This window comes from Stegodyphus dumicola, chromosome 8, assembly GCF_044657685.1.
Source record: "Stegodyphus dumicola isolate Sdum_Otavi_A_Nest chromosome 8, ASM4465768v1".
Taxonomy (NCBI): domain Eukaryota; kingdom Metazoa; phylum Arthropoda; class Arachnida; order Araneae; family Eresidae; genus Stegodyphus; species Stegodyphus dumicola.
In genome coordinates this window covers 74844670-74853944 of record NC_140775.1, presented here as the reverse complement: position 1 = coordinate 74853944, position 9275 = coordinate 74844670, and the positions used below count along the sequence as shown (strand labels likewise).

General features: G+C 29.3%; 1 long non-coding RNA gene across 1 annotated transcript; it reads right to left on the bottom strand.

Annotated features, from left to right (window-relative positions):
• Positions 1–283: 283 nt before the first annotated feature.
• Positions 284–6002, bottom strand: LOC146995880 (uncharacterized). Its single transcript, XR_015042851.1, has 2 exons — positions 5895–6002; positions 284–444 (listed from the first exon to the last, which is right to left on the bottom strand). It is a non-coding gene; the product is annotated as an uncharacterized LOC146995880 (long non-coding RNA).
• Positions 6003–9275: the final 3273 nt, after the last annotated feature.

Below are 9275 nucleotides of genomic sequence, written 5' to 3'. Positions count from 1 at the left end.
TCAGTTTAGCTTAAAATTTAATGTATTTTAATTTTTTACAAACGTGATATGTAATAAAACTTTAAGCTTAATAATTACCATTTATAAAATGATACTAAAATGTATTCTTAGTTATTATAAATTTCGAGATTTGCATACAAAATTGTGAAATATACATGTGACAACAGAAAACAAACTTTATGCTCTCCCTCTCTATATATATTACAGCATGTTAATTAAGAAGCTTATTGAATTTATAATTTTATTGTGAAACATTATGAAGCAAATAATATGCTAATTAAAATACAGAAGTAAAAATAATTTATTACTTAATTCATAAACTTTACATAAAACCTTAAAAAAAGAATTAATTAAAAAATAACACAATATAACATTTCATAAAAATTCGTTTCGACTGCTTGGAAAAAATGAATGGTTTTTCCCCTTCTTTGTAAACCATGTCTCCTAAATAAAGAAAAAAAAACATTTCTTTTAAAATCATAATCATGCTCTTAAAAAGTTTATAAAAATTATTTTAATAGATGTTTTAAACATGTGCTTATATAACACTTTTTATCATATTTCTTTATAATATCTTAAGTAATCAGGAACAGCTTAAATACTTTAAAAAATTGCATTACAGTGAACCGTCTCATTACTACAAGCTACCTCAGTCAATCACTTTTTTTAATTTAACCAGCATTCCTCATAAAATAACTAATTAGTAAACATAACTTCTCTAAGATGCCCAATATCATAAAAGATCAAAATCTTCAGGAATCACGCATAGCTAGCTTAGAGAAGGTTCATTGTACAAAAACAGCCAATATGCAAGTCTTTCATAAATGAAGCCACCATAGTTATTAAATATAATATACAGTATACTTATATTCAGAATTCAGAATTCAGAACTTGAATAAATTTCTCGAACTGTTTTAGCATTCGAAAAATATTATATTTATTACTTTAAATTTCTAAAACAATATTACATATTGGTCCAAATGAATCACTGGGACTCGGACAACATTTTCCCTAAGCTTTCTTTTAGCAACAGGATTCTGAAATTGTTTTAATGATTTAGGTAATGTTTGTCTTCCTTAAGGCGCTCACAAAACAAGTTACCCTAAATTTTTTTCGTCTGCATAGTGGTCGTTTTCATCTTACTAACTGATTTGCTAGTGGATTTTGGGTGCATGGCCTATTATTTATAAAACAATAATAGTGAACAGCTTCAAGAAAATGGGGATATCTAATGCTCTTGATGCTATATTCCCACTTATTTTTACTAATTTTATCTTCCGAAAATTGAGAGGGAAAAATTAAACGAATAATTTAATTTCCAAAGGACACAATCACAGTAGGAATATAACAAATGAAAAGTAATCATGTATAAACTACTACTATCACAATATTATTTCTTTAAAAGAAACCTCTATTTCAATAAGAATACACATAATTGCGACATCTAATAAGTTATCTCATTTCTTTATAATTTGAATTTCTCTCATTCTCATTGTTGTTCTTGCAATTCCTTAAGCCTCAGATCATACATAAATAATTAGAGAAGATGAATATGCAGCTGATATGGCAAAATTGCACAGTGAATGGCAGTTGGTATTTCCTTTCACTATCATAGATCATTTTTTGTATTAGGCTGACATAATATTCAACAGTTAGAAGAGAAAGATTCAACGGGGCCTTTAGTGTACAAAAGTTTGCCTTTGTTAGTATGACGAAAACAATCAGTATGTCGATAAATCCATTTTAAAATCTTGGGATATTCATTTTCTAAATGGGGGGAAAAATTAAAAGGGGGAAAATTATGCAAATATTTTTTTTAATTTTCAAAATCTGGTTCTAAAGCTGGGTGGGATGGAATATGCAATGCAATCCGGTAATTCTGAAGATCATTGCTCGTGGTAGTACAAACTGAGTGGTGATTACATGCTGTAGAAGACGCCACAAATTGCAGTTCCAGATGCAATAAATGCTTTGAGGTCTAGGGAATAGCATTGGGCAATAATAAGAATGAAATTCAAGGTATAGGGAAGTAGGAATGAAGATTATTATTATCAGATACTGAAATGTTAATGTTACTAAACATTCTTATTGGAATGTAGGTTTCTTTTATATAATAATACTATGATAGTTACCAGTAGTTCATTCATGAATATTTTTGATTGGTTATGGTTTTACTGTAATCACATCCTTCAAAATTAAATTATTGCTTAATTTTCCCCTTGATTTTCATACTATAATATTAGTAAAAAGGAGGAAAAAAGTCTGCAAGTAAACATAACTCCTCTCTATATATCATTATGTCGATAAATCCATTTTAAAATCTTGGGATATTCATTTCCTAAATGCATTAAAAGGGGGATAATTATGCAAATATTTTTTTTTAATTTTCGCGGGCAACTAAGCAAAACAAATGTGACTTTTTCTTCTTTAAAAAATTTGTGTTAATAAATAGTATGAGAATTAAGTTCATTTTAAAGACTTATGACACATGAAATATACATGATCAAAATAAATTAGAAAATTAAGTTCAAATAAATTTTAAGCTAAATTACTTGTTTAAGTTGCAATACTTCAGTTTGATCTATAATCCGGACCTCAAAGCTACAAACTTTCTGCGCATGCGTCGCGTTGAGGCATGCGCGTAAGACCTTTACGGCTGCGAATATGCTTGGGCGCATGCGCATAATACGTTTACACATGTGCGTTTAATGTATAATGGATGGTATAAGCTAAGCTAAAATTATCTAATTCAGTTAATGTTACAGATTGCGTTGTTCCTTAATCTTCGAACTGGATCCGGCTTATTATTTTTTGAAGACTGTTAGAGCAATTTTATAAACGTAAGCTTGAACTTTCAATTATGTCAAATAGAATTTCCGATATATATTTACTAATATGTAAAGGATCTCTAAAGCGAAAGTATGTTTCGAAGTCCATTAAACAAAAAGTGGAATTGCTGCAAAAAAATGGATAAAGGCATAATCCTTTGTTTATCTAACCATTCAGAAATCTGCTGTTTATCAATTTCACGCTACTCTGCGGCGGGGAGGGGAAACGCCGCGGCGCGCAATGTATTGGATGTTCATCTGTCAGCAATCCTTATCTTCAGGGCAGATGTTTTATTTTATTTGGCTTATAATTCCTTACTAAATGTAGTATTTCCTCTCGATGTACTCCGTCTTGTTTATGATTTAAATCAAATTCCTCGTCAATATAATTCGCTTCCGATAGTGAAGAAAGTGATACAGAGGTTATTGAAAACGAAAAAATTTCGATTGACAAATTAGTCGGCATTCTCGACACAGCAATTATAGGACTTCAACAGCGGAACAGAAGAAGAAATTATTGCTGTTTATAGAATTAAAGAGAAAGTATTATCACATAAAACGAAGCAACTTAAACAACTTACATTGAAAGAAATATTTAATAAAGTAAAGAAATAAATATTAAGCTTTTTTTTGATACCCTTTAGATCATAATTGTTCTTTATTTCATAAATTACGGTTTCATATTTTTAATTTTATAATTTCTGCATGCCATCTTACCAGATTTAAACTGATGATCTGTAATCCGGAAAAATCGATAATCCGGAATCGCCGAAGTCCCGACGAGTCCGGATTAACGACTTTTGACTGTACTAAGAAAACCAAACATCATATTCCCATTCTGCACAGTATAAAAATCTTCTGCAAAACTGCAAAAATTACCAACACTTTGGCTTATTTGATAACTTTCAAATTCACCCCTTTGTTTGCAATTAGAATTTATATCTTTAATTTTCCACAGAAATTTGTTTTTGATTTTAAAAAATTTCACTGACACAACTTCATTCACTTCAGCATATATTAATAGATGCACAAGGTTTTCGTACCTTACATAATTTTAAATCTTATGTAACCTAACGTAATTAATAACAAAATCAAAATGTAGATCAGAAACTGCATAAAATTTAATAAATAATTTCTACTAGTGTCACACGAAATGCTATGAAATTAATCAATAAAATGAGATAAAATATATAGAATTAATATTCCACATGTGTGAAGCTGGAAGTTTTACGTTAAATACTTTTTTTTTAATTAAGTATTTTTAAAAATGACCCCTTAGAGCATGGGACCTTTCGTAATTAGAACTTGCAAATCCACTTCGCTAGTCTTTCATAACATTGCTTTTCTTTTATTAACAAGAAATATTGCATTCAGTTATTTAATTTAAGATTTCCAAAAATAATGCTACTGAAAGGCATGAATACTTACTTAAATTTGAAATTAATTTAGTTGACTTAAAATAATATTTAAAAAAATAAATCTTCATATATACGTCTAACAATCAGACCTTATTAATTTTCTTTTATTTGAACAATATCTGAATTCTGCATTAGTTTGGACTAGTAAATCATTGGACAATTAAATACCAAGCTATAAGAGAACTAATGTAGTATACAAATGCACTGAATTTTATTTCCTGCATTAACTTTCAAAGAAAGTAAAATTTTCTGCATATTTGCATCATTTGGATTGATAGAATATGGCAAAGCATGCAAAGGCTATCAGCCTAAAGGGAAGTATATATTCATGAACGGCTTTGTAAGGAAAAGTAACTTGCATTTCCATTTATTCATGTGTGAGTATATATATATATTTACAATTGTTAATGCTAAAATCAATGCTTCATTAAAAATTTATTATTATTTTATTTTTAATACTAACATACAGATACAGAATTGTTTTAAATTCCAATACACAATCATAATTTATTTTTAAGAAAACTTATTTTATAATTTATATATTATATTACATAAATAAGAGAAACATTTGTCAAGAAATATATTAAACTTGTATTAGCAGATTCATGCTATCCTAGTAACAAGACTATCATACTTCAAAACTGTATTAAAATTGGGCAAAACAAAATCAACATAAATTCTACATTAAATGTTTAAAAACTTATAAGTATGCAATGGTAGTTATATATACAATATAATAAATTTTGTAATTTATAAAATAGTAATGGAATATTTTTGGAAATAATGTACAAAATTTTAGTTTTCTTTTATAACTAGTTTAACGAATTTTTAGAAAAATATTTTAGGTCATTTCCATCTTTTCCCTGTTGATATTGGTATATTAAAATATATGGAATAATTAAGTTGCATCTAGTTAGTAAACCAAAACATTACGAAAAGTATGATGCGACATATTTTTAATCAATATAATTACTTCATTTTGGAATTATAACATATTCGTAAGAAATTAATACCATTGAAAAAATAATATTATTACACTAAAGAATAAACGAGATTCTCGACCGCATTGTTCAAGTTTTTGTAATTTTACTTCATAACACACTCGTATATAAACATATTAGACTGAATTATAAACCAAGTATAATTAATTAGGTAATCCTAGAAAAAGAATAAACTAAACCTAGTAAGCAAAAAAAATATATACATTACATTCAGAATTCTAAATGTTTACATAAACTTTTCTCGCAAGGCCTGCCGGGAAAAAGATGTCAAACGTTCTTTGGTCAGACGATTGCAAACGAACGCTAACATGATTAATTTTGTTTTCAACAACCACATTACCGTTTCAATTAAATACCACAACAGTGATTAAATTTTTGAATAATTAGTTATAAATAATACGGGCAATTTAAGGCGTAATTTATCGGATGCACATTGACAAAATACTACTATTAGATCTGCATTTGGAATAAATATTCTGCACTCTTTCAACTCATTAGACATTACGAACACTGATATTAATTAATCGCAAAGCTTAAACGTTTAAATACTTACTCACTACATATAACAGTGCAAAGTGCATGAGAATAATCTGCATATAATGAACAAAAAATATTTCAAACGTAATTGTAAACATTTTCTTACTTACCTGCGCTATACAACCAACATGCATTCAGCCATGTTTTTTTCTGCAACTAGCTTTCAAACACTTTTCTTCTGATTGGCTGATTTCCAGTCAGTCACGTGATTCTTCCGCGCGGCTACTGAAACATTATCTGTAATGTTACAGACAAATTAGCTGTACCAGCCACAGTTTGCTTTCAACCTGTTACCATTACAGGAAATTCTTGTGTAACTTTTTGATTTCTGTAACTTTACAAAACTTTTGCCTGTAAAGAGCGAACTTTTTTTTACAGTGCAGAAGTGGGATTTGCGAATGAATACCAGCGACCCGCCTGCAGGAAAACGCCATGGTGGAGGAAGTGAAGTTCACGGACTTGTTAGCAGCTGTAAAAGCCGGACTAGAAAAATTAAAAACCAGACAGAAAGAGATGAAGGCTACGATGAAAGCCGGATATGAAGAGATGAAGGCTGAGATGAAAGCCGTACTGGAAGAGATGAAAGCCGACAGGAGGACATGAAGGTTAAGATTAGGAGCAAAATAAAATCGTGTCGGGAAAAGAAAACAACCGCTAGAGAAAAAAGAGAGAAAAGCAGCTAGAGAAACTTCAACAAATGGTAGTGGACTAAAAGAAGATTAGAAGCGACTTCTTGAAGTTTAGAAAGAAAATTGAAGCCAAAATAAAATATATGGAAATAACGGTAGGGGCATTTGAAGAATCAAAGAATGAAGAAGAAAGTAGCTAGTGAAGTGTTTGGGAAAGATCAAGAAATGGGAGATGAAACATCTAAAGAGATTAAAGAAAAAGAACGAAAAGATGAAGTAATGAAAAATGGAGAAAGAAACTTTTGATTCTCAAGTGCCTGAAATAGAGATGGAAAAAAGTGAAAATATGACTGTTAAATTGATAGAAACTGATAGTGAAGTTACTAAGTCGCAGTTAGCAAGTTCTAACCATCTGAAAATTCATATGATGCAGAGATAGAAGAAGCTACGTACAGCTTAAGCACAATGTTCTAGTATTGCAAGAAAATACGTTTTCACAAACTACCTGTGTGTCTCACAATGCAAGCTGTACAGACAAAAACTTGATTCTAAACCAGGATACTTCTGTTTGTAAAGAATGGGATTATAGTCATAACTCTTATGCAAAATTCGGAAATGGTTTTCAGGAAATGAAGGAAAATAAGCATATACCAACCTTTAAAAGTACCGAGGTGAACTGTACACATGAGGCGAATAAACTACAATGTGGTGAGTAAACTATTTCAGAACTTCCTGTGAATGAAAAATCTGAAAGGACTGAATCTTCAGACTGTGATATGCAAATATGCAAAATAGAAATACATTTGGAACTGCAGTGAAAAAGTAATTAACCTTAGTATAACTTAATGAAAAGCATGAGAATGAAATTCATTCTGAACTTTAATTAATTTAAAATTGTCATGTGGTTAATTTGTGTATATAACTTGCAAACATTTTTTTCTTTGTTTCTCTTATTTGCTTGTTTTATCACCTTTCGTTTGCATCAAATTTGGATTCCAGCCAAGGATTGTACTGCCCGGGACGTGCAGTCCTTGGGAGGGGGAGGCAGTACTACGAAATGCCCAGCTGTGGTAAGATAGCTTCCCCGCTTTGCGGGGAAGCCATTATTTAGACGTTTTTCGACTAAACGCCCAGTTCGTATTTTCCTTAAACGCATTAGTCGCTTAAGAACAAGTAAATATATTACGCATTTTTTATTTTTTATTCAAGTGAATATTAATAAGCGCATATGCTGAGATTTCCCATCATCTAATAATGAGCACAGTAAAAAATCGATTGGAAAACCAGTTACTATGCATACTTGGAACACCCGCAATTTTCTTCATTTCATAAGCTACTATAAGTTCTTTTCGCAGAATGATAAATAGTTTTCATGCAAAATATTTAACATTTCTTTTAAAGGTCAAGTAATTATGCTTTAAAAACATTGAAAAATCATTTGTTAGAATTCGTCAAGGCTAGGAGAGCGCACCTCGTCATGGTCATTCTCCCATCGCGGGATGTAAATAAATGCTGGAAATGAAGTTGCTTTTGTGCAGTAGATGCAATTACTAACATAAATAGACATACTGGTAAAGAATTAAAGTGAGATAACCTTGAAATTGTTCTTTTTATTTGCATTTAATTGCGAATCATGCTTAAGCTCTGCATTGTCATGACAATAGAGCACAGAATTCCAAAAATTAGAAGGCGAGTAATAAATACAGTGAAGTACTTATGTGTAAAGTATTTACAGATAGGAGATGCCTGTAATAAAATGCAAGGACAATAATTAACTGCTGCTGTACTTGATAATAATAAATGGGCTTTTAACCGTAAGTACTAGTCTGGAAAAATAATTGCATCACTGAAAAAGCGTCTATCTTAATTTGAATATTTTTCTTTTTACCTTGAAAAGAAGCTCAGTGCTCAGTACATCGTTGAATGAATGAGTGAATTAATCGCTTGTGTGTAAATGATGACGTCAGCGGATAATTTGAGTTTCGTCTTTAGATGTTACAAAACCAAAAATTTAAGATTAATTTGACACATTGAAAACAGAGTTTGACAGACACGAAGTGAAGTTGCAGTAAGGTTAGTTTTATTATTTTTTTCTATTTCAAATTTAAATTAACTGTTTGATTAAGCAGTTTTGAGCGATAACTTCAGAAAATTCAGCGTTGACATAAAACAGAATATTTTCATATGAAAACATTTAACTTAAGAAAAAAATATTTTTCTCTGCTTCGCCAAAACCTTACAATAGTATTAAAATACAAATATGGACAAATTATTCGGTTAACAAAGACGTAATGATTTTATTGATAATTATTTATTCATACTATTATTATTATTACTATTATTATACGATTAAATCAACTGTCATTTGAAAACATACATTTTCTTGTTGGTTTTTAATTTAATAATGACAGTACTTAATTAATAGTTATACTTCCCGTAATATTCGAAAGGTATCACAATTATTCTTTAATAACAACAGTTTATCTTTCCATTCTTTTAATTCTACTTTTCTTACTTTCTATATGACTTTTGTGGAAACTGATTATGCTATAAAATAGAATAAAGTCTAGTTTAAGTTATTATTCTAATGGATATTTATTTTATTTTATTAATTTAATTTATAAATATTATTATTTTACGTTTATTAAAAAATTATTAATAATTTGATTAACTATTTTAATTCTATTTTATTTTTCCTTATTATTTACTTCAATTTTTTTATATATTTTTCAATAGATCTGAAAATTAACCCTTAACTTCACAAAATTTCAGTTGTTTAAATTTTCGTGCATGAAAATAAATATAATCAGAAAAATGTTGCTAAAGAATTCAATATGAGTCAAAAATTTGTGTTATTCATAA